Source organism: Podarcis liolepis (assembly GCF_965112155.1).
Source record: "Podarcis liolepis genome assembly, chromosome: 5".
Taxonomy (NCBI): Eukaryota; Metazoa; Chordata; class Lepidosauria; order Squamata; family Lacertidae; genus Podarcis; species Podarcis liolepis.
In genome coordinates, this window is record NC_139556.1 from 34,495,990 (window position 1) to 34,520,943 (window position 24,954).

General features: G+C 44.7%; 1 protein-coding gene across 4 annotated transcripts in view; it reads left to right on the plus strand.

The window, feature by feature from the left end:
- LRRC20 (leucine rich repeat containing 20) overlaps positions 1–24,954 on the plus strand; it is an 80,721-nt gene that overhangs the window by 50,017 nt on the left and 5,750 nt on the right. The window lies entirely within an intron of this gene.

The following is a 24,954-nucleotide window of genomic DNA, read 5'->3' on the forward strand; positions in this document are numbered from 1 at the left end:
TCTCAAAGATGAAGAGGAAGAAAGAGGGGGAAAGTAGTGAAGACACCAACCCTGAAGATAAACCTTGAGGACGGCCTCTCCCCATATAAACAGACCTGGACCCTGAGATCATCCTCTGAGGAGCTTCTTCGTGTGCCTCCTCCATGTGAGGTCCAGAGGATGGCAACACGAGAACGGGCCTTTTCTGCAGTGGCCTCTTGTTTGTGGAATCCCATCTGAGGTTCATCTGGTGCCTTCATTATATAACTTTAGATGCCAGGCAAAAACATTCCTCTTCAAGCAAGCCTTTGGCTGATTAATATTCTACGAACAGGCTTTTTAATGTGTTTGTGATAGGGAGTGGGTGTTATTATTTTGTTGTTTCTGTTTTAACTATTTATTTGTACTTCTGTCTTGTGTTTTTATCTTGTGAACCTGTCCTGAGATCTTTTGTTGATGGGCAGTACATAAATCTAAGGAATAAGATATCAGTCCAGCACCTGAGGGAGGGTCAGCACAGGGCAGTTTTGGAGGTTTTTCTCTGTCTGCTTTCTCCCGTGAAGTCCAGCCTTTGATACAAGCTGACTTGCATCCCAACACTTCCAACACCAGCTGCATCAACAACTCACTTTTCCTTCAGCTTGTGCAGATGGCCAGGGCTAGCTTTGTAGGTGCTTTTGTAAGGCTCTGTCTTCTCTTCCCTGGGTGGGGGCCAGACACAGAAGGAGCAAAGTTCAAGGCCCAGCAGTGGAGCAAGGAAACAAAAGTGTCTCATTATTCCAGTACTGGAAGGGTTGTACACCAATACCATCCTAAATGCCATTGTTTAATTCTTATACAGTGGTACCTCTAGTAGTAGAAGAAGAGGAGTTTGGATTTGATATCCCGCTTTATCACTACCCGAAGGAGTCTCAAAGCGGCTAACATTCTCCTTTCCCTTCCTCCCCAACAACAAACACTCTGTGAGGTGAGTGAGGCTGAGAGACTTCAGAGAAGTGTGACTAGCCCAAGGTCACCCAGCAGCTGCATGTGGAGGAGCAGGGAAGCGAACCCAGTTCCCCAGATTACGAGTCTACCGCTCTTAACCACTACACCACACTGGCTTCAAACTTAATTAACTGGTTACAAACTTAATTCATTCCAGAGGCCCGTTCTTAACCTGAGGTACCACTTTAGCTAATGAGGCCTCCTGCTGCTGCTGCCGTGCCACTATCGCACGATTTCTGTTCTCATCTTGGGGTAAAGTTCTTAACCCGAGGTACTACTTCCGGGTTAGCAGAGTCTGTAACCCAAAGTGTTTGTAACCCGAGGTACCACTGTACTTAACATTGGCTCTGTTGAATGTAAATGTAAAAGGATCAGTTTCTGACAGTGATAACAATCCCCAGTGCTCAGAGCTGTGCATCGTGCAAGAATGGTGCTGACTGAACTAGCTCATCCCTCTCTGGCTCTTGTATTGCCAATGGCGACATTGATTCCCACCAAGTAGATGCCAATTATGTTGCAGCACGCTGCTGGGTCACAACAAAGCTATTGAGAAGCAACACCCCAGCTTCTTCCAAGAACTCAGCAGCAATTAGAATATTTGCTTGTTTAAATTGTTTTCATGCTGTAATACATGAGAGCAGAAAAGATCAATAGAACTGCATGAAGAGCAGAGAAGAAGGGATCGATTCTGTTGCAAGCTGATCTCTCTCTCTGTGTTTTTATATTCCTCTCAGTGGCAAAGATAAAAAAATTCAGCACACGCAAGAAGAAAGTCTGTTTATTACATATAATCATTCCAGTGGTTGGCTGGTGTTAAAACTAGATTGCAAAACTGATAACAGTTGGGATTTTGGTCCTGTTGACTTGTATTTGTCAAGTTTGTTTCCAGAGAACAAGACTGAGCCTGTAGCTCTTATTTTCGACAGGGTGCCACCTAAAGACTGCTGAAATCCCTAGGTCAGGGGTGCCTAGGTTTCTGATCCTTGGTCCTACTTAGCTTGGTGACGGGAGTGTCCCAACCTTACTGATTTTGGTAAAAGATGGAATGCATCCGTTTCTTAAGTAGATAAACCATGCTTAAACAAGGTCATTACTTCTGTGTCTCATTGATTTAAGATTCTGCCTCATTCTGACCACTTCAAGAACGTTTTGCCTCCTTCACTCGTTCTCTGGTTCACCTGGCAGTTCTTGAGGAACACCCATAACTCAATAGTAGAGGATATGCAGAAGGGGAAGGGCAGGTGCTTTTCATGAAAAAGGTCCCATGTTCAATCTCCAGGATCTCAAAGTAGGGTTAGGAGAGACCCCGGCTTGAAGCCCTGGGAGCTGCTGCCTGCTAGCTAGCTGGATCAGCGGTCTGGTTCAGTAGAAGTCAGCTTTCTATGTTCCTTGGCCCCATTTTCAGTCCCCAGAAACACTTAATAAAGGGTCTTGAAAAGTAGTGCTGGGAAAAGGCCCTTGGAGAGCTACCAGTAATGCCATTCAAATTACAGTGGTGCCTCAAGTTAAGAACTTAATTCGTTCTGGAGGTCCATTCTTAACCTGAAACTGTTCTTAACCTGAAGCAGCACTTTAGCTAATGGGGCCTCCTGCTGCCGCTGCACCACTGCTGTGCGATTTCTGTTCTGATCCTGAAGCAAAGTTCTTAACCCGAGGTACTATTTCTGGGTTAGCAGAGTCTGTAACCTGAAGCATCTGTAACCCGAGGTACCACTGTATACAATTCTGGGCTCCATGGTCTGATGGTACAAAGCTTCACGTACTTGCAAGATGCCTTCTGATTGCTGTTGTGCCTTGTCCTGCAACTCTGCCTGCCCAGGACTTTTGCTGTCTATTTTTCCATTGTGCTGCCTGCTACCAGGGATCTTTATGGGGCTTTCTGCTGCCAGGATCCTCAGGGGTCAAGGATTGCCACGGGCTTGATGCGTCCCTAAAGCTGAAGTGGAACAGCAGCCTTAACGGATGAGACTCAGGGACCATTCAGGACCATTTTGGCTCGAATGGTGTTGTTTTGCTCCTTGATGTCTCTGTTAGCTCTGCATAATGAGTGCTTCTAAAAGAAGATGGGCAGCAGTGCATTGCCGATAAAACTGTTTACAAGGCTTCTGTGCAATTAGTCTGTTAACCTTCGCTGTAAAATTGCAAGCAGGTCCCGGAGAGAACGCTTTTGAAGGCAAGAACATAAGCAGGAACATAAACAGTTGTGGAGTTTGTCTTGCAGGAACACGTTTGGCTATTTAAAAAAGATCATTGAAAAAAGCTGAGATGGGATTGATTCTCAGTACCTCAGGTGGGGTGGGCGATGCTCTTTCTAGGAAGCTCGTAAACACAACATTTGCCTCCAGAGTCCTCAGCAGTTTGGTATGACTAGATGCCTATTTATGTAGCACTTTTTAAACCTGCAAAGCACATTGAAAGCTTTTTTAACGTGCTCAGCCTCCCATCAACTGTGTGAGGTAGGAATATTTATTTCCACACGATAGATAGGGAATTGAATCTACAAGAGCCCATGAATTGCTGAAGTCCGCACAGTCAGGCCATCACAGAAATGCGGCTTGATCCTTGCTCTCCACATTCTCACTGTCACGGTCCGGTTCACTGGCGGTCAAAGTCCCGGGCTGGGGATGTTGGGACCGAGGACAAGATGGCGGGGTGGGAGCAGGAACGGGAGTCCAGGAGTCAGGAAGCCAAGAGTCCGAGGGTCAGAGAACCAGGAGTCAAGAAGTCAAAGGTCCAAGGATCAAGAAGCGAGGAGTCACAAAGTCAATGGTTCAAGGATCAAGAAGCAAGGAGTCACAAAGTCAAGGGTCTGAGGATCAAGCAGCAGGGAGCCAAATGCAACCAGGCAAGAAACGTGTTGCTGTGGCAAAGAGTCAAAGGGAAACGCTGACCTTATATCCCTTCCTTGCTCTTGCTACCAGGTGCTTGAGTTACCAATCAGCCTGTGCGGCCGCGCCTTACCTCTTCAGAACAAACTTAGGAAGGCCCCAGTCCTGCAAAGTCCTACTGGTCACAGGGCCTGGCTCCTGCACGCACTCCTGACACTCACATTCTTCTCTTGGCCACTGGAGCACCCTGCAAAGAGCCAAAAATAGGAAAGCCTAATGAGGATTCAGCTTTGCTTGTTTTTCCTCTTTAGAATTCGAGTGACACCGATGATTTCACAACTTATAGAGCTGCTCTCTTTGCTTTGGCAACTAGGAAAATCAGGGCAAATAATTTTGATAATAATTGTAAAGGGGACTCAAGAGGTCTAATTTGCACAATCCATATATGTCTCTCTTCTGTTTTACCTGTCCTTGCAAGAAAGGTTTCTGTTAGATTTGGTTGTGGTTTTATTGTCTGTCTAGTGTTAGTCAATTTTTATTTATTTATTTATTTATTTATGATTTTCAGTTATATGAATTTCAATAGTTTTACAGTCATTTTAACATTTGCCGACATCTACTTTTAACTATGGATCGCTATGACGACTCTCATTTTAGAAAAGAGGACGTGTCCTGAAAAAAGAGGACGTGTGGCAACCCAGAGACCTATAAATTCACGCAAAGCCATAATGTGGAATATGCTGTGGTTTTCATGCATCAAGGGTGAGGGGGCTCAGGTCCAGGAGACAATTGAGGTCCTTCAGACCTTTCTGCCTGGCCTTGGGGCTCTTCCCCAGACCACATCCCTCACTAGCCAGGCAGTGGGTCGTACTCTTGAATGCTTTTGCTTGGCTGGCATTTAGAATCATAGAATCATAGAGTTGGAAGAGACCACAAGGGCCATCGAGTCCAACCCCCTGCCAAGCAGGAAACACCATCAGAGCACTCCTGACATATGGTTGTCAAGCCTCTGCTTAAAGACCTCCAAAGAAGGAGATTCCACCACACTCCTTGGCAGCAAATTCCACTGTCGAACAGCTCTTACTGTCAGGAAGTTCTTTCTAATGTTTAGGTGGAATCTTCTTTCTTGTAGTTTGGATCCATTGCTCCGTGTCCGCTTCTCTGGAGCAGCAGAAAACAACCTTTCTCCCTCCTCTATGTGACATCCTTTTATATTTTATTTGTCCTTGAACTCTGGTAAACTTTTGCTTGCGGGGGATAGAGAGAAGTGTGTGCATGTGTGTAGAAATCAGCCCAGTGTGCAGAAGTAAAATTTCAATTCATTGTTCCACCGGCTTTTGATTCTGGCACCGCCCACCACTGGTATTTGCCCTGTTCAGAGGGACTGTGGCTCTCGGGCTGCAAAATGTTCCCCACTCCACCCTTCTGTTTTATTGTTTGCTTCAGTGTTTGACAGTGGAACGTGCTCCCTCAGAAGGTTGTGGACTCTCCTTCCTTGGAGGTTTTTAAGCAGAGGTTCGATGGCCATCTGTCAGGGATGCTTTAGTTGAGATTCTTGCTGGATGACCCTTCCAACTTGGCAATTCTGTGATGCTGTGACTCTATGACAGCTCAAGGCGTTTTTTCAAAACAGTGTCTCATTTATTCCCTGACCAGACTTGAATCTTGTTGAACAGTATTACGCACTCTCAAACCATTTTCTGGGTGCCGGGTGCCACAATCACATAAACTGTCACCTGTTTATTTCAGGCTTGGAACTCTTTCATGTAGGAAGAAATAATGTATTTTGTGTGCTTTGAAGTCTGGTGCAAAAGTTCTATTTTTTTGCCCTGTGTACTCTTGGTAAAAAAAAATAGCAGTTGTGTATACCTTTTCAAAGGGACGCGGGTGGCGCTGCGGGTTAAACCACAGAGCCTAGGACTTGCCGATCAGGAGGTCAGCAGTTCGAATCCCTGCAACGGGGTGAGCTCCTGTTGCTCGGTCCCAGCTCCTGCCAACCTAGCAGTTCGAAAGCACGTCAAAGTGCAAGTAGATAAATAGGTACCGCTCTGGTGGGAAGTTAAACGGCGTTTCCGTGCGCTGCTCTGGTTTGCCAGAAGCGGCTTAGTCATGCTGGCCACATGACCCGGAAGCTGTACACCGGCTCCCTCAGCCAATAAAGCGAGATGAGCGCCACAACCCCAGAGTCGGCCACGACTGAACCTAATGGTCAGGGGTCCCTTTACCTTTTATACCTTTTCAAACTATAGATTTTGTTTTCCTACGTGGAGAAATGCTTTCTGTGTTTGAAGTTGTGAAGCTTGGCTCCAGGATAACCTGTATTTGTTCAATAAGCCTCACAGAGGAATATTATATTTCCCAAAGTGTATTTCTGCAACTATCAATACAGTTGTACCTTGGATCCCGAACACCTGGCTCCCAAACAATCAAAACTCGGAAGTGAGTGTTCCAGTTTTTGAACATTCTTTTGGAAACCAAACACCTGATGGGGCTTCCGTGGCTTCTGATTGGCTGCAGGAGCTTCCTGCAGCCAATCAGAAGCCACACTTTGGTTTCCGAACATTTTGGAAGTTGAACAGACTTCCAGAATGGATTCTGTTCGACTTTCAGGGTACGACTGTAGTTTATTTGCAAATAACACTTAAAAATGGTTTCTACTGATGAAGAACATTTATTCTGCATAGAATGTTTTCAGATTAGGGGGGTTCTTATGTGAACAAAGAATTGGCATCCAGAATTCATTCTTTGTGTTCCATTAGAGTTCTGTAAACATCAGGAACCCACTGAGTTTAAAAGATCAGGTTTTCCATGCAAGAGAAGTTATTCTGCATCCTATGAATGAAACTAATTGGCTTAATTATGAAACAGTTGTGTTCTTTTTTTTGGATGACGTCTGTTAAATGGCTCCCCACTGTATACGTTAGGTGACTAATCATAATCTATTTGACGGATCAAAACTTTACAAAAAGGGACATTTATTTCTGTTTCCATACATAACATGCATGAGTCCACACAACTGTAGGAGGAAGTATTATATTGTGAACGGCAATTTCATAATGCTAATTCGATTTTAAGACATTTTCAGGAACAAAGCTCCACTTAAGTTGTTGTTTGTGGAGGCAGGAGTTAAACATAAGCCATGGTGGCATTCCACTTTTCAGTAGAAACTGAGGGCAGGGACCTTTCATTTATATACTAATGAAACTGTCATAGAATCATAGAATTGTAGAGTTGGAAGGGACCCCAAGGGTCATCCAAACCAACCCCCTGCAATGCAGGAATCCTGCCTATAGTCATCTGCAGGTGGGCTTGAACCACCAACCTTCTGGTTAACAGCCAGACACACTTAACCCATTGTGCCGTCTGCCTGTCAGGAGCCACTGACACTGATGACTTTGTGTCAATAACAATAATACAGAGCCCCAGCAGAAATGAGGCAGTTGCAAGATTCTTGACCAAGCATGCCCCTCTCTTTGTGCTTTCTACTTGCTTCTAGCCATGCACACATAATGATCATTGATTGATGGATGGATTGCACCTATATCCCACCTTTCCTCCAAGGAGCTCTGAGTAGTGTACATGGTTATCACAACAACCCTGTGAAGTAGGTCAGGCTGAGAGGCAGTGACTGGCCTAAGGTCACCCAGTGAGCTTCAGGGCTGGGTGGGGATTTGAACCCTGGTCTCCCAGGTGCTAGTCCAACACTCACAAGCACTACACCACACTGACTTTATTTTATTTTTTTATAATATTTTATTAGGTTTTATCAATAGAAAAGTTTAAAAGGATACATAAAACAAAAAAATACAAAATTACAAAATACAGACATTAAACACAAAAATAGAAAGGAAAAAACACATATACAAAATAGAAAAAACCAAAAATCCCTCTTTCTTAGTTTCTCATCTTTAGTTAACTTATTTTCCTTACTTCCTCGCGTCTCCCATTTTTGTATCCCTTTTAAAAATTGGTTCAGCAAATTCATGTCCTGTCAGTTTATCTATTTATTAATCCCATCTTACTTTTTACCTTGTTGCTAAAACCCCTTCAATTCATTCCAATGTCATCAGCATTCAAAAATTTTACAATATTTCTGCAAATAAGTTTTAAACTTCCTCCAATCTTCTTCCACCAACTCTTCTCCCTGGTCTCGGATTCTGCCAGTCATTTCCGCCATCTCCATATAGTCTATTAGTTGCATCTGCCATTCTTCCAAGGTGGGTAGGTCTTGTGTCTTCCAATGCTTTGCGATGAGAATTCTTGCTGCCGCTGTAGCATACATAAAAAAAGTTCTATCCTTCTTTAACACCGATTGGCCAACTATGCCCAGGAGAAAGGCCTCTGGTTTCTTCGGGAAAGTATATTTAAATACCTTTTTCAGTTCATTATATATCATTTCCTAGAAGGCCTTAATCCTTGGGCACGTCCACCAAAGGTGAAAGAATGTACCTTCAATTTCTTTACATTTCCAACATTTGTTATCGAGCAAGTGATACATTTTTGCAAGCTTGACTGGAGTCATGTACCACCTGTACATACACCACACTGACTTTAATCATCAAATTCAGATTGCAAGTTCCACTGAGAAACAAGAAGGAGGTGTCAGCATTCTCAGAGTCAATCCTCAGCTTTGCAGAGTTTTGGTTCCCCCTCCCAGCAAAAAACCCCTTAAAAACTTCCTAGCGGGGCATATTTGGTAGTCATGGAATATTGGCAATTGAAAAACAAAAATGGGAAATTAATGGGGGTGGGATATGATGTCCCTGAGGAAGGGGAACAGCGCTTTCCCTGCTTTGGGAAGGAGGTGGGAGGGCACAAGGACCCTGCCAGAGCCTTGCACCTCCTTCCCAAAGCCCAGTGCCGAAGGCTGGGGTGGGGGGCATCAAATTTTGGGCTTGCTGCTCGCCCCCATGCAACAAGTCCGGTGGGTTCTGTGTCAAAGTACTCTTGTGGCCCATTTTATATGAAAAGCTGGACTGCCCTGGTAGGTGGATAACACCTAAAACCAGTGTCCCACTTAAAACAAACGAATAACCAATGCTGGGAGTAAATGTCAAGTACTGAATCCCCTGTGCATAAACAAACAGAAGCCAGGTAATTTCCTGTACATGATGGCATTGATCCCATTAGGAATGCTACATGCTTGGCATATTTCTGCATCAGTTTCAATTTGCTTAAGGCGTGATTTGTTGTGAAGAGTGCTCAGCTCTCAGTGGAATGTTGATTTAAAGGAGGAGGGGGGGAAGAAAGGAAGGAAGGAAGGAAGGAAGGAAGGAAGAAAGAAAGAAAGAAATCAGCACAAAGAGTTTTTCCTGCAGCAGTGATTCAACTTCTTTGAGTCACAAATGTGCCCAGTTTTCAAGGGTGCGTCACGCACGGTCAAACTCTGCATGCTGTCTCATAGACACACATGGCACATCATCCAGGGAATGGGGAACCTGGTGGGGCCTTCTTGATGATGCTGAACTCCCAGCTTCCATCAGCCCCAGCCAGCATGCCCAGTGGTCAGGCATGAGAGGAGTTGGAAGTCAGCAACACCTGAACCTCTGCACTCCTGCAGATTCCTGCAGATTCTATCTTTTCAGGAGCTCCATTACCCACAACATAGGAATCGGGCCTTTAGTGTGGTGGCACCTACCTTTCGGATTTCCCTCCCCTTGAATATTAGGTGGGTGCCACCCCTGCTGTCTTTTCGGCACCCAGTGAAGACCTCTCTCTTTTGACAAGCCTTTTGAGTTCTTCCCCACTTCTGCATCTGTACTGGAATTGCTCTTAAGCGGCTTTCAATTTATTTTATGTATTTCTATTCCACTTTTCTCCAGGGAGCTCAAGATGGCTGACATGCTTGTCCCTCTTTCCATTTTACCCTCACAACCACCCTGTGAGGTAAGCTAGGCTGGGAGATGGCGGCCGGCCCAAAGTCACCCAGTGATTTGAACCCCGGTCTCCCAGGTCCTAGCTCAGCACTCTTACCACTGCAACACACTGACTCTCTCTTTATTTATTATTGTTTTATCACTGGTTTGCCATTCTGGGCTCCTTTCGTATGTCATGGGATGCAGATGGCGCTGTGGTCTAAACCACAGAGCCTATTGGGTTTGCCGATCAGAAGGTTGGCGGTTCGAATCCCTGCGATGGGGTGAGCTCCCGTTGCTCCGTCCCAGCTCCTGCCAACCTAGCAGTTTGAAAGCACGCCAGTGCAAGTAGATAAAAAGGTACCGCTGTGGCGGGGAAGTAAACGGCATGTCCATGCGCTCTGGTCAGTGTTCTGTTGTGCCAGAAGCCGTTAAGTCATGCTGGCCACATGACCCAGATATTTGTGGACAAACGCCGACTCCCTCGGCCTGAAAGCGAGATGAGCGCCGCAATCCCACAGTTGCCTTTCACTGGACTTAACTGTCCAGGGGTCTTTAACCTTTATTTATTTATTTATTTATTTATTTATTTATTTACCTACCTACCTACCTACCTACCTACCTACCTACCTAACCTACCTAACCTTTCGTAGGAAGGGAACAAACTAATACAGTGGTACCTCGGGTTAAGAACTTAATTTGTTCTGGAGGTCCGTTCTTAACCTGAAACTGAGGTACCACTTTAGCTAATGGGGCCTCCCGCTGCCGCCACGCCGCCGCCACACAATTTCTGTTCTCATCCTGAAGCAAAGTTCTTAACCCGAGGTACTATTTCTGGGTTAGCGGAGTCTGTAACCTGAAGCGTCTGGAACCTGAGGTACCACTGTATCTGACGGGCCACAGGTTCCCAAATCCTGACATAGACAATTTAGTGTGTACTTCAATTTTGCATGTGTGTGTGTGTGTGTGTGCAATCAGACTGAGGGAGTAAGGCTGTCACACATCTCTGTATGTACATATGCTCCTACTCACACAGATTGTCTCTGCACCCTGGAGGAGGTGGGTGAAAGCCCAGTTCCCACACCCGCACTGCATGGGCACACGGCAGCATAGGAAGAGGCCTTTGGGTCAAAAACCATTCGTGCCCACGAGATATGAAATTGCGACCTCCAACGCCTGCACCAGATTTCACGAGGATACCTCGGTGTCCGACAGCGGTAGTTTGATCTAGCTCTAATGTTGCAAGCTGCCTTGAAAGGGCACCTATGCATCTGACCCCCACTCGCCACTGACATGCACGCCCCCCCCCCCAGAAGGTTGCCCACAAGGGAACGAGACCCAGGTAGCAGAAAGTTCCCCACTCCTGGATTAAACCTACACGTCCCTCCATCTGACTAGTGAGCATGGTTTGGATGTTGTTCAAATGATGTATACTTTGCCAAAGGGGAGAAAACAATCTTGGTCTCAAGTCCTGTGAAGGCGATGCGGGGAGGGCCTTTCAAGGAGAATTGTTGATCACAATGGCCTTAAGGAATATGTACTTAGAAGTTCCAGTATTCTTCCAAGAGCAACGGGCTAGTGCAGCAATATTTTGTAGCGCCGATTTTAGTAATGAAAGGCAGGCGCCTCTAATGATTGTTCAAGGCAGGCAACCTCTGCGCTGCTGCTGCCCACTAGACAGGGACAAAGGAGACAGCAATTACCTTAATTTCATCCCAGGCATACAGTTCTAAAAGACCTCTGCATCTGCTGCACGTTCCACCCAATCTCTCCTGTATAACAAGTCTGTGTCACCGTTGCGAGAGCACAGGCATTGATCTGCTCCCTAATTGTACATATTCTGACTTCTGTTGCGACGCTGTCATAACCTGAACACCAACGGAGCCCATTAAACAAGAAAAGAAAAATGTCAAAAGAGCTAATGTCTTCCATGCATCAAAGGCAGAAAACTGAGACAGAAACACAATGAAGCTCTGATAAACAAACGCAAGATAAGAAAGCAGTTGTGAAAATTCGATAGAAAGACTGTATTCAAAGCCCAGAATATATCCTCTGTATCAGTGGGGGGGGACACATGTGGGGGCTCCCCTAGAGTGTTTCCTAACCTTGGGCCTCCAGCTGTTTTTGGACTACAACTCCCATCATCCCTAGCTAGCAAGACCAGTGGTCAGGGATGATGGGAATTGTAGTTCAAAAACAGCTGGAGGCCCAAGGTTGGGAAACACTGCCCTAGACGTTGTGGACGGACTGCAGCTCCCATCTCCCTGACCATTGAGCATGCTAGCAGGAGTAGAGACGATGGGGACATCTGGGGAGCTACAGGTTCCATATTTCAGCTATAGAAGCATAGAATTATAGAGGTGGAAGTGACCCCAAGGTTCATCTAGTCCAGCCACCCTGTAATGATTGATTGCATTTTTACTTGTTTTTTCTACATGATTTTGCTTCTAAGATTTAGAATTGGGGGATGCTGGGATAGATGTGGGGGACGGGAGGGAAAGAGCAAAGGAAGGGATGATTAGTATGTCTATAGGCATTGAGGGCAAAGAAGAACAGCAGTCAAAGAAACACTTCAGGGCACCACAGCCGAGATTCTAAAATTGCCAAGTTCTGTACTGATGCCATGTTCCATGACAGAACAGCAGATCCATGGCTATGTAAAATGCACGCCGCCTTGGGATTCCTATAGAAGATTACTATTTGGGGGAACCTAAATTGACTTTTAAAAAGCAGAGACATCACCTTGCCAACAAAGGTCCATATAGTTAAAGCTATGGTTTTCCCAGTAGTGATGTATGGAAGTGAGAGCTGGACCATAAAGAAGGCTGATCGCTGAAGAATTGATGCTTTTGAATTATGGTGTTGGAGGAGACTCTTGAGAGTCCCATGGACTGCAAGAAGATCAAACCTCTCCCATTCTGAAGGAAATCAGCCCTGAGTGCTCACTGGAAGGACAGATTGTGAAGCTGAGACTCCAATACTTTGGCCACCTCATGAGAAGAGAAGACTACCTGGAAAAGACCCTGATGTTGGGAAAGATGGAGGGCACAAGGCGAAGGGGACGACAGAGGACGAGATGGTTGGACAGTGTTCTCGAAGCTACCAGCATGAGTTTGACCAAACTGCGGGAGGCAGTGGAAGACAGGAGAGCCTGGCGTGCTCTGGTCCATGGGGTCACGAAGAGTCGGGCACGACTAAACAACAACAACAACAAATTGACTTTTGGAGTTTCTGCATTCTTCTTATTTTGTAATTGGCCAAAGTTTTTACCATCTGCTTCCAGTAAGTAGTACCCAGTGCCTACCTGTTCTCCAGAGTAATTGGAGTACTTAGGTCACAAGTCTACTAACCAAGATGTTTGACATAGCCCATTTACAGTGACTCAGCAAAGTAAACTACTAGGGACAATTCTTCCCAGAGAATAGTATGGACTATATATCGGCTATTGTTATTTAAATTATGAGGGCATCCTTTTAATTAAAAGATTTTCTTTCCAATCCTCTGAAACATTCTTGCCAAAGAAGAATACCTTTTGTACTTAGTCAGAACAGATCAAGGCCAACCATTCATGTGCTCTAAAGATAATACCCGCATTTGGACAAGGAAGCTATGGGCTTGTACATGGCCACAAGAAGATCAGAAGTTTTTGTTTCTGATTTCAGTTAAGCACTGTTTAGTGTTATTTCCAAACCCTAAATTGCGCTTAATCTTAGCTGTAGTGTTTTTGAAACAGGCCAGCTTCATTATCCATGGTTTGAAGCTGGCTTGTTTCGAAACCACAGTTAAGATTAGCCACAGTTTGTTGGGTTTTGATGACATGACAAACTGTGGTTAATTAGAAATGGAAGCAAAAGCTTCCAAACTCCTTTTCATGACTGTGCTAGTAGAAGGGAGGGAGGAGGGGCTTGTCTAAGCTTGTGTCCATCATGATAAACCATGACATCTGAACACAGGCATGGAGGACGTCTTATTGCAGCTTGTAAACTGGCCAGTATGTTATTTACTGGGTTCTCGGATAAGTGTGGCATTCCTGCTAAGTAAAAGTCGCTTTGTAAGTTTTTCAGTGGTACCTGCTGTGAATTGTGTTACAAAAGAGAATTTCTCCTTTCCACTCAGAGGCTGAACTAAAATGCAATTGCTGTTTAGCTGTAAAAATCTATCAATGTCTTGCTGGGGAGCCATTCATGGGTCCTTTCATCCTTGGAGCTTCCCCCACTTGCCATTGCTTCATATTACTATTGCTGGTAATTGAAGACCTGTCTATAAAGTGATACAGAAGCTTCCAGTGAGGATCTTACCACTGTTAAATAATAAAATAAGCCATTGAAATGACTTACTGGCTGATAATGGAAGGAAATCACTATTCAGTTCGTTGTGATTTATGAAGGCAAACATCTCCTGAAACTTTTGCCAAAAAGCAAGAAGGAAAAACTTGCTTTTATGCTACCTGATTACTAAGACTTTGAATGGCACAGATTGATTTTATTCCCGCTTCTGCATCCCCGTGCTAGAACTTACTCTGTGCTAGCAAATGGAAGAGAGATGGGGAGCAGAGAGGGAAGTCGCTTAAATTCATAGTCCTCATTTCATCAGGGCACCTGGTCCTTGTACAACTGAAGTCCAGTTTGGCTACAATGCTGGTTGCATGGACTGCTACCAGAATCCCTTACCTGTGTTAGAGCTCTATGCCACAGGTGTCATGCTTTTAAAAAGTCCTACTGTCCTGGCCCTCACCAGATGAAGAACTCAAACTCTCAGTTCTGTTTCTGCCCAAGTCTTTAATGAGTAAATCAGATCGGTATGTAGGAAATAAACTAGTTGTAAGGTGTAGCAGGTACAAGAAAGGCATAGTTGCATGGTGAAGATGTGAAGAGATTGGTGAGTGACGTGCCCCTTCCTTCCTTCCACCTCCTTTTAGAAGAGTAGGGCAGGCTCAGCAGCTGGAGTCTTGGGACTGGGCAAGCAAATGGGCCCTCATAGGGTTGAGCCTATGGGGTTTGTTAGCACTAACCCTGGTGCCTCTGTGTCCTAGCCTATGGAGGTGGCGTCAGTGCCAGCGCAGTATCTGGCTTACTCCCAGTTGACAGCCAGTAGTGGCAGCAACTGTACTCTAGGAGGTGCCTGACTAGGAGTGCCTGCTAACATGGGCCAAACACCTCTCTGCCAGCCAACCCACTTGGTCCCTCCCCTGAGTCCAACTCCTGACTCCCTTGATCACTGTCTCCCCCCACTCCTTCCAGCTCAGTTTTCAAAATCCTTACTTACTTCCTGCAGGAGCCTTTATGTGCTGCTTTGAAGTTTATCCTTGATTGCCTAGAAGAGCAGGTCCCTGCTGGACTTCACATGTATATTCTTTCTCGGCACTTTGAACTGCTGCCATTAAGCAAGACCCTTTCAAATGTTTTTTTTAAAAAAAATAAATATAATAATAATAGCATTTGGGGGCAAAAGAAGTACGCGTACCAGCAGGCTCCATAAGGGTCCTTTCAAATGTTTGTTGTTGTTGTTTGAAAGAGGCTATGCACTTCTTCTGCATTTTGCTCCCACTTGCAGGAATCTGGCATCAGAAACATTATATTCAATCCCCAGATAATAAAGGGTTACTGTTGCTGAGAAAGTGGGGTGCAAATAGCCTTGTCATTGTGCAGCAGCTCATCATTGCTGCTTAAAAGAAAATTGATGGCCTACTCTAGTGAGGCTGGAAAGAAATAACCACTCCTATATATAATTGCAATTCCAGTTCTCTGAATGCTTGTCCAAAATAATAATAATAAAAATAAAAGTAATTTATACCCCACTCTCCCCAGCCGAAGCCGGGCTCAGAGAGGCTAACAAATTGGCACTACCTCTGCAAAAGAGGGATGTATCAGCCAGCTTGTAGGAACCAAGGGTTTACCCCCCCCCAAAAAAAAACCCTTTAGAAAAAACACCTGGGAGGATGGGGCTCTCAACACTTCCCATTGAAGACTGGTGGCCACTGATGGTTGACTCACTGTTGGGGCGGGGAGGTAGGAAACCAGATGGGATAGGAAATGATAATGGAGTATCATGAACAGCAACATGACACGCTGCAACATTTTGCTGCCGATCCCACTGGTTCCCTCTATTTCCAGTGTTCAGACTGTGAGTGCCATTGCCTATGTGGCCAAAATAGGACTGCTCTGTGTTCAAGAGAGAGGTATCAACAGCCCTTCCCGCCACCAGGGTTTGCAGAAGGACAAAAACGATTTGTGGGGGCTGAGGAACCATATGGGAGGGAACCAAAAAGCAGCTGAACAAGGACTGAGCATGCTCAGTGGCCATGGAATGCAGGCTGATGGGTATAAAGGGAGAGAAAAGGGAGAGAGAGGGAGAGAGAGAGAGAGAGAGAGAGAGAGATGGATGGATGGAATGGAGTGACCAGAATCTCAAACGGCTTCATTCCACAGTGCAGCCCTTTCCGTCGCATGTACTTTTTAAATGAAAGGACTTTCACATGGATGGATATTGTCAAAGGTGGACCAACAATAGCCTTTTACTGTATTTTCCTAATGCTTGGACTGCAGGCTCCCATGCACAGCCCAGAATCCTCTATATTCTCCAGTGGTGGATCAGAGCCATACTTGGACATGTGTAATTTGGTGTGTGCAAAAAAAGAGGGGCTTGTTTGAAACTTAAAATACTTACGTTTGGAATCACTAACTCTTGTCGAAACATTAGGTTTTCAAATGCTACCAGCACGGCAACATTACATGCCATAAAAAGCTGGTACTCGGGGAACAAGTTGGCTGTGTTGCCTGTGATCCTGGCATCCCTAAAACTGTCTAAAGTTTTGTTGTGGTTGAGTCTCTCCCAAGAGTTTCAGAAACTTGCCTCTGGAATCCTTACCAACTGGCAGACACTGAAAGTAGCTGAACTTCCTGACTTTGGGCAGCTCAGTTTTTTTTCTGCTCGTTAGCATCATGAAGCTGGTAGCCTCAGGCCCTTGTTGCAATGTAGGTATGTGATTCAAATTCCCTTCATTAGGTAGGATTCAATTCTTTCAAACCCCACCACCACCCCTCCAAAAAAGGTTTGTTGGCCTCAGGCAAGCCTGTCAGTCATTCTGCCATAGCTTAGAGGATGTAAGTGCAATATTTTGCAAAGGGCTGAAAAGGATTGCAAGGCAAATATCATTCGGGAAGTCAGAATCTATTGCAGTGTCTCAAAACCCATCAGAATTCATTTATGTCCTCTTGTGTGTGACCCTGCCATTTAAGGGCCTTTAGTGGAGGATGAAAGGACGCGGGTGGCGCTGTGGATTAAACCACAGAGCCTAGGACTTGCCAATCAGAAGGTCTGTGGTTCGAATCCCCGCGATGGGGTGAGCTCCCATTGCTCGGTCCCTGCTCCTGCCAACCTAGCAGTTTGAAAGCACGTCAAAGTGCAAGTAGATAAATAGGTACCGCTCCAGCAGGAAGTTAAACGGCGTTTCCGTGCGCTGCTCTGGTTTCGCCAGAAGCTGCTTAGTCATGCTGGCCACATGACTCGGAAGCTGTACACCGGCTCCCTCAGCCAATAAAGCAAGATGAACACCGCAACCCCAGAGTCGGTCGTGACTGGACCTAATGGACAGGGGTCCCTTTACCTTTACCTTTAGTGGAGGATGAACAGGCACAGAGAGACAGACCGATGAGTGCCACAGGATGAATAAATAGTACATATCTGGGTTCAGTGCAGAAGGGATAATTGTATTATGTGCAAACACACTTAAAGGCACCATGGCTTATTTAATTTTAAAAGAAAAACAGCCTTGGGAAGGGCAGTTTTTAGAAGAGAAGATGCCAGTGGGGGCAGGTACTTAGCCACTTACCGTATTTTTTGCTCTATAAGACTCACTTTTTCCCTCCTAAAAAGTAAGGGGAAATGTGCGTGCGTCTTATGGAGCGAATGCAGGCTGCGCAGCTATCCCAGAAGCCAGAACAGCAAGAGGGATTGCTGCTTTCACTGCGCAGCGATCCCTCTTGCTGTTCTGGCTTCTGAGATTCAGAATTTTTTTTTTCTTGTTTTCCTCCTCCAAAAATTAGGTGCGTCTTGTGGTCTGGTGCGTCTTATAGAGCGAAAAATACATAATCGTTTTTCCCTTGTTGCCCTTTTTCCATTCCAGATTCCTTGCATCCCAAAGTTTTCTGTGCTACATTTTGAACCAAGGGTGGTTGGGGAGGCAATTTTGAACAAAGAAAAAGTGATAAGCGCCTTCTTCCCTGCACTGCTTCTTTGCGCAAAATTGTCCCCTTCCAAAACTGTTTTTCTTTCCAAAAGGATGGCATTGAATCTCAGTTAAATGTATTTAAATCTTGTAAACAGCTTAGAGGTTTTGTTACAATCAAGTTGTGCCAATTAACATTTCAAATGAATAATCCAGACTGACCAAAGTGGGGTGATCACCAGTGCTTATTTTTCTGGGAGGACTCAGGGGTATGCATACCCCTAAACATTTTGTGAATATAAGTTTGGCTTGATTGAGGGGCAGTACTTAAATATGAGTAGGAAAATGAGAGTACCCCTAAACATTTATTTAAGGAAAAAAGAACTGGTGATCTCCAAACATTATCAGGTGTCTTGACAAACAAGGGACAAGCCACACTCTCAAATTTCTGTTGTAGACAGCCTCTGTCTGTGATGCATGTGTGATGTTTTGGGGTTGTCTTTAGCCAAGGGGCTGGGCAATTTCTAAAGTCTTTAAAAGTTATTGCACACCTTTGTTCTGGGTCATCACCTCCTTGTAAGGGGAGAGGGGAGGTAACTCTGTTGCAACAGGAAAATAAAGATCTTCATTGCTTTCCTTCTACTGGTTCCTGCCTCCATCCATTTTTCTCTGACTGATCATGGACTTAAGGGACTTCTTGGGGAGTTGGGCCGCAAAAGCAAACTCCAATTTTTTCTACAACAAATCTAAAACCAGCAATCCGGTATCTGTTTATTTTCTAATTCGTTTTTGTAGTATTTTAAGTAAGAAAAACATGAGGGGGAAGGATAGTTGAAAGCACTTGGTTTTATCAAAGCGATGGTTGGGTCGCATGTGTTTGTTGTCCGAAAGCCCATGCCAAACTAACATACGAAGTAATTAACATAATTTACTACAAGGAAAATTACTGTTTATGCCACGTAGCCTATCTAGAGTGATTTTCTACAGTGCCTGCGGGTGCAGTCAAACTGACATTACCAGAATGAGACAAAAACTTTGAGAGAGCATTTATGGATTTCTTCCTATACAAACAACCAGAAACACTTCCCAGCCCTCTCTGCCTTATTTTCCATTGTGGCACTGAAGAAACAACAAACCATCACCTGAGCTCTGTGCCTTAATGTGCAAATTTGTCCTTTGAAGGAGCAATGAAAGGCCTGTGAAGCCAGTCATCTGTCCCCTCACATACCTTTGGGTGCCTTCAAATTCTTTATTTTATTTTGCACTTGAAGACAAAGGCGAAGGCAAAGAAGAAGAAGAAGAAGAAGAAGAAGAAGAAGAAGAAGAAGAAGAAGAAGAAGAAGAAGGGCTCCAAGGTGCATTTCATTGTGTCAGCTTAATTGTGTCAAGGTCAATGAGATGATAAAAGCGTGTTTCAAAAGTTAGCCTTTGGACCTTACAGAACTGGCTCTTCTGAGAAGAGGGAGCAGGGATACTGGCTTCTTCCTTCAACCTCCCTCTCATTGGAGTTTGGGGAGGGCTGTGGGCAGCCAAGGGGGGAGGCATCAGAGGAGGCAGCAGGGACTGAGCAGAGCCTGAACGAAAGGGTACAGTGTTGTCATCTAGAAGCAAGCACTGCCTCCACAGATGGGAGCCAAACCACCACCACCACCTCAGAGGAGCACACGGTTATAATTACACTATTCCTACAAAGCAAGCAAGTCTCATGAGCGAAGCATCTTCTCTTTAGAAACTGGGTATGGAAACTGTTGGGACATCTTGGTTGCTTCCATCCAGATCTGAACACCTTGTATGCTTTCTGAACTCTTGAATCGTGACTCCTGAACTCCATGTCTGCTGCCAAGTCTGTAGCACTACTTTCCTGAATAAATATCTCTTTCTTCATTACAAGTGAGCTCCTCTGCCTGTGTGTGTTGAGCATGAGGCAAGAGAGTTGGAGGAGTATCCATGTGATGGACCGCCAACTTCTCAGCAGACGGCCTTGTTTACACTTAGTAACTGTGCAATCCTACTCACGTCTATTCTTTGCTGCCAAAGAGGCTTACTTCCAGGTGCATAGACCCAATGGTATTTCCCCATGAGCCTTAACTGTGTTTAAATTCAGATCTCATTGTTAGAATACTGGGAGATAGCAGAAGCAGTAAGAAATTAGCAAGTCTAAATAGATATCTGAGTACAGCAAGAGGCTATATCCTCCTATATACATAAAAATGTAAGGCTGTTATCACACAGCCCCCCGCCCCTGGAGGCAAACCTGTGCAGAGTGCCCTGGGCGTCAGAGGCACACTTAGGGATCCGCAGAGTCTTCGCAGCTTGCATAACAGACCTCAGCAACTCAGCATTTTGGCTAATCTACTTTATTTACATTATAAACACACACGGAGCACTGCAACATGGCTCCCTCTCTCTCTAGCATCAGACAGCAAAGAGAAAAAAACAAAGGACAATAGTCCCACGTCACGGAGCACAGTAACACAAACATCCTGTCGCCATCACTTCCCACTCTGTGGAGTCAAAATATACACCGTCATGTGAAAGACAACAATCCCATGACTGCAATCATGGAGCAGGAATTCTAACAGTGATGGACCACCAACTTCTCAGCAGATGGCCTTGTTTACGCTTAGTAATTCTGCAATCCTACTCATGTCTATTCTTTGCTGCCAAAGAGGCTTACTTCCAGGTAGGTGCATAGAGAACTGTAGCTTGCATCAGCCAATGGTCTTTCCCCTAGTGCCTTAACTGTGTTTAAATTCAGATCTCATTGTTAGAATACTGGGAGATAGCAGAAGCGGTAAGAAATTAGCAAGTCTAAATAGATATCTGAGTACAGCAAGAAGCTATATCTTCCTATATACATAAAAATGTAAGGCTGTTATCACACAGCCCCCCGCCCCTGGAGGCAAACCTGTGCAGAATGCCCTGGGCATCAGAGGACTAAGCAAGCCAGGAATACCTGCTAGGGACCAGTTGCTTTTTTTCTTTCAGACAAGCTCTGCATGGGTCTGTCTGGAGGATTTGTAGTGCCTCATCACAATCCTGGATTTATGCATGAAGTTTTGGGGGGGAGAGAGCAAAAGAGAAGGCAGCTTTTAAAATGGCGGCTTTACCCAGCTAAAGAGGATTGGCAATTTAAGTTGACAGAATATGCACAACTTGCAGATTTCGCATATAGAATAAGAGAGCAAGAAGAACATACGTTTAAAGAAGATTGGAAAGCATTTATTGAGTATATGGAAAATAACTGTGTGCAGCTGAAAACGCTGACAGCATTAAGATAAATTCAACAGAGCAAATAATTCTTGGCGGATGCAATAGTGGAAAACCGATTGGAATGGTTATTGTAAAATATGCAGGGATGTAAGATATGCAAAATGAACCATGGAAATAGAAGAAGGGAAGTCACTGGATATTTTAAAGTATGTAAAATGTTTATTTGAAATTGCAAAACAGAAAATTTAATAAAAATTATAAAAAATAAAATAAAATGGCGGTTTTAAACAACAACAGAGGTTTGGATAAAGGAAGATGAAAGCGAAAGGGTGGGGCCATTTTAAACAATGGCAGAGTTGTGAGTAGAATGAGCACGGGGTGACATTGAGAAGGTGTGAGTGACAGCTTGAAACAAAGTTTGAGTACCGTGAGAAGTGAGCTGGGAAAAACTTCAAATATCCCATAGTGCCTTCCCACAATCATGCATTTCACTCCTGATACCATGTGTTGCCTTCATCATGACGTTCTAGGTTCTATGTTGTATTTTAGAAGTGATGCTTTATTAAGGAGCAAACACCTGTGTACATATAGCATCCTCCACCAGCTGAACCAAACCTTCTCTAACTGGGCAAGCTACACCTGACAGGTTCACTCTTAAGAGATCCGCAGTCACCTTACAGATACAGGAGGGTATATCAACATGGGGAGTGTGCGCGCAAAGGGGGCTGCAGAATAGGAGAGAGGATCAGGCATGGAAGTAAGGGTGGTCTCTGTACAAGAGTTGAGAAAAGAGAGGAGGTGGGTGGAGAGGGGGCAGGGGTGCCGGGGGTGCAGAAGGATGGGAGTTGAAGATGAAAGCAGGGGCACGGGGAGGATCTGGAGAAGACGGGGGGATGCCAGCTACATAGCTGAATGGAAGGTGACAAGGGTGCTTAGTAGTTGTGAGAGGAGGAAGATGCAGGAAGTTACCATGGGGACAATTTGTGTGCAAGGTCGGGGTGTTGCACAAAAGGAGGGGGAGAAGCATGGGCAGTGCCGGATTTACGTATAAGCTAAACAAGCTGTAGCTTGGGGCTCCACTCTCTTGGGGGCCCCCCAAAAAAAATTTCAAGGAAAAAAACTGGATGTACATTTCCAAAATATAAGATAAAAAACAAATAAAATGAAACCTACATACAGCAACAGTGGCAAATGGCTTTAGGTCCATAAATTACCATATAGCATATATTCAACACGAAAAACAGCAACAATTGGTTGTTGACAAAGGACAGCTAGACATATAAAGGGCCCCATTACCTTCAGTAGCTCAGGGCTTCATCAAACCTAAATCTGGTCCTGGGCATGGGCATAGGGATGATGGTGAAAAATGGCTGCAAAGCAGGGCTGCAGAATAAAAGAGAAGCGGCTGCAGATATGGGGGTGGGAAAGCGAAACCAGAACTTAGCAGTTGCACTAAAGGGGAAACTCTAATGACCAGGAGTTGGTGAGTGGAGCAAGCAGGGGCACAGCCCCGTGAATGTGGGTGGGTGTATCTGATAGCATTTTGAGCGAAAATGTGGGGGAGAAGCTTTAAACATGCATATGGGGGGTTATTAAATGTAAAATGAAAAGCAGTCCTCTGGATGTTTTTCATTGGAGGCAGGTAGGTATTTGCAGGAAGCTGACAGCAACCCACTCATTATAGCACGTATTTTTCTCTCTCAGTGATGTGAACTATTTCCTTCACTTGCCAGACTGAGTCTGCTTTCCAGCAGCAGATTTATTTCACAGCAGAGGGCTTTGCATCCCACGGTGCTGGAGTCACATTAGCCAGTTTACTTGGTTAGTTACTTTTATTTGTTTACTTCTTACCGGGCTGTCAATGCAAGTACAGACAGCAGGCTCTTTCCTTTAAATATGGACACTGCAGAAATTGTATAGTAGCAAAAACTGGCTAGATGAGCTTCAGGTAGAGACGCCTTGATTTATTTAATAAGATTTATACATGAGCTTCAAGTGGACATACTGATTGCAAAAGGCTTACAGAATACTGGAATCAGTAATATACTGGATGAGGACCAATAAACTGAAGCTGAATTTATTTATTTAATCAGATTTATACATGGCTTGATTGTAACAACCACCACCACCACCCTTAAAGTGGTTTACTAAATCTTCACAAGGCAGGTGCTGTGGGCTGGTGGTTCTCAGGTCTGGGAATTGGATAGATGCCCTGTTCTGGATGGGGCTGCATTTTTCTCGAATGAACAGGTACATAGCATGGAGGTACTTTTTTTTTAATTCTAATTTTTATTGGAAATTTTATTTACAACATAACATTAACACCCCCCCACTCCCCCAATACAGAAATACAGTAAGCATAACATACAGTAAGCATAACATACAGTTCGAAAGCACCCTTAAGTGCAAGTAGATAAATAGGGACCACTTACTAGCAGGAAGGTAAACAGTGTTTCCGTGTGCTGCGCTGGCTCCCCAGATGCAGCTTGTCACGCTGGCCACGTGGCCTGGAAGTGTCTTCGGACAGCGCTGGCTCCCGGCCTATAGAGCGAGATGAGCGCACAACCCTAGAGTCAGACACAACTGGCCCGTACGGGCAGGGGTACCTTTATCTTTACAACAATACAAACAACCAAATAAAAGACTTCCTTTATCCTGTATCTGGCCTCCTTATTTACTTCTTATAAGCTGTTTTATTTATGAATAATTATTAAGATTTTTCTAATTATAACTTAAATATCCACAAAGACAGACATCCTGCAGACATTAATCGAAACAAGTACAGATATGTATTTTAGGGCACTGTTTTGTGAAGTATTCTCTGCATTTCCCTCATGATTTTTGAAACTCTTGTCTAGTGTGATCTCTAATTGCCTCTGTTAATCTAACCAGTTCAATATACTCTTAACAGTTTGTCTTGCCATTCCTTTTTTGTTGGCACAATTTCTTTTTTCCAGTTTTTAGCAATTAGGACCCTTGCCACTCCTGTGGCATAGAGGAATATTTTCTGATCTGCTCTTGCTATACCTGTGTCCGTTATCCCTAGTAGAAAAGCTTCTGTATTTTTCATAAAGTTATACTTAAACATTTTTTAATGCTGATCATATACTATATTCCAGAAGCTTTTGATTTTTTCACAGGTCCACCAAACATGTATAAGTGTCCCCTCTGTTTTACCACACCTAGCATGGAGGTACTTCTTGATCTGCCTTTGTCACTAAAGGCCCAAGTGGCATCGGTGGTAGAGAACGCTTATTTCCAGCTCCAGCTGGCACACCAGCTACAGTCATTTGTGAAGGAAGAGATAGAGCCTTGTCACAGTACAGGTCTGGGCTAAAGGTGGATCCCAGATTTGAAAACCTTGAAGACTACAGGTGATTCTTTAGTGTTTCAGACAGACGCCTTTGTTAGTCCTGGTTGGAGGCACTGGGGAACGAACTTGCAAATCCTGTGTTGTACCACCAAGCTGTAGCCCTTTTTGCCAATTAGTACATCTCTCTGCTGGGACGCAGGTGGCTCTGTGGGTTAAACCACAGAGCCTAGGACTTGCTGATCAGAAGGTCGGCGGTTCGAATCCCTGCGACGGGGTGAGCTCCTGTTGCTCGGTCCCTGCTTCTGCCAACCTAGCAGTTCGAAAGCACGTCAAAGTGCAAGTAGATAAATAGGTACCGCTCTGGCGGGAAGGTAAACGGCGTTTCTGTGCGCTGCTCTGGTTTGCCAGAAGCGGCTTAGTCATGCTGGCCACATGACCCGGAAGCTGTACGCTGGCTCCCTCAGCCAATAAAGCGAGATGAGTGCCACAACCCCAAAGTCAGCCATGACTGGACCTAATGGTCAGGGGTCCCTTTACCTTTACCTTACATCTCTCTGCTCCGTTTAAATATATCAATATTGTGAATACATGCCTCATTTTCGCAGCATTTGG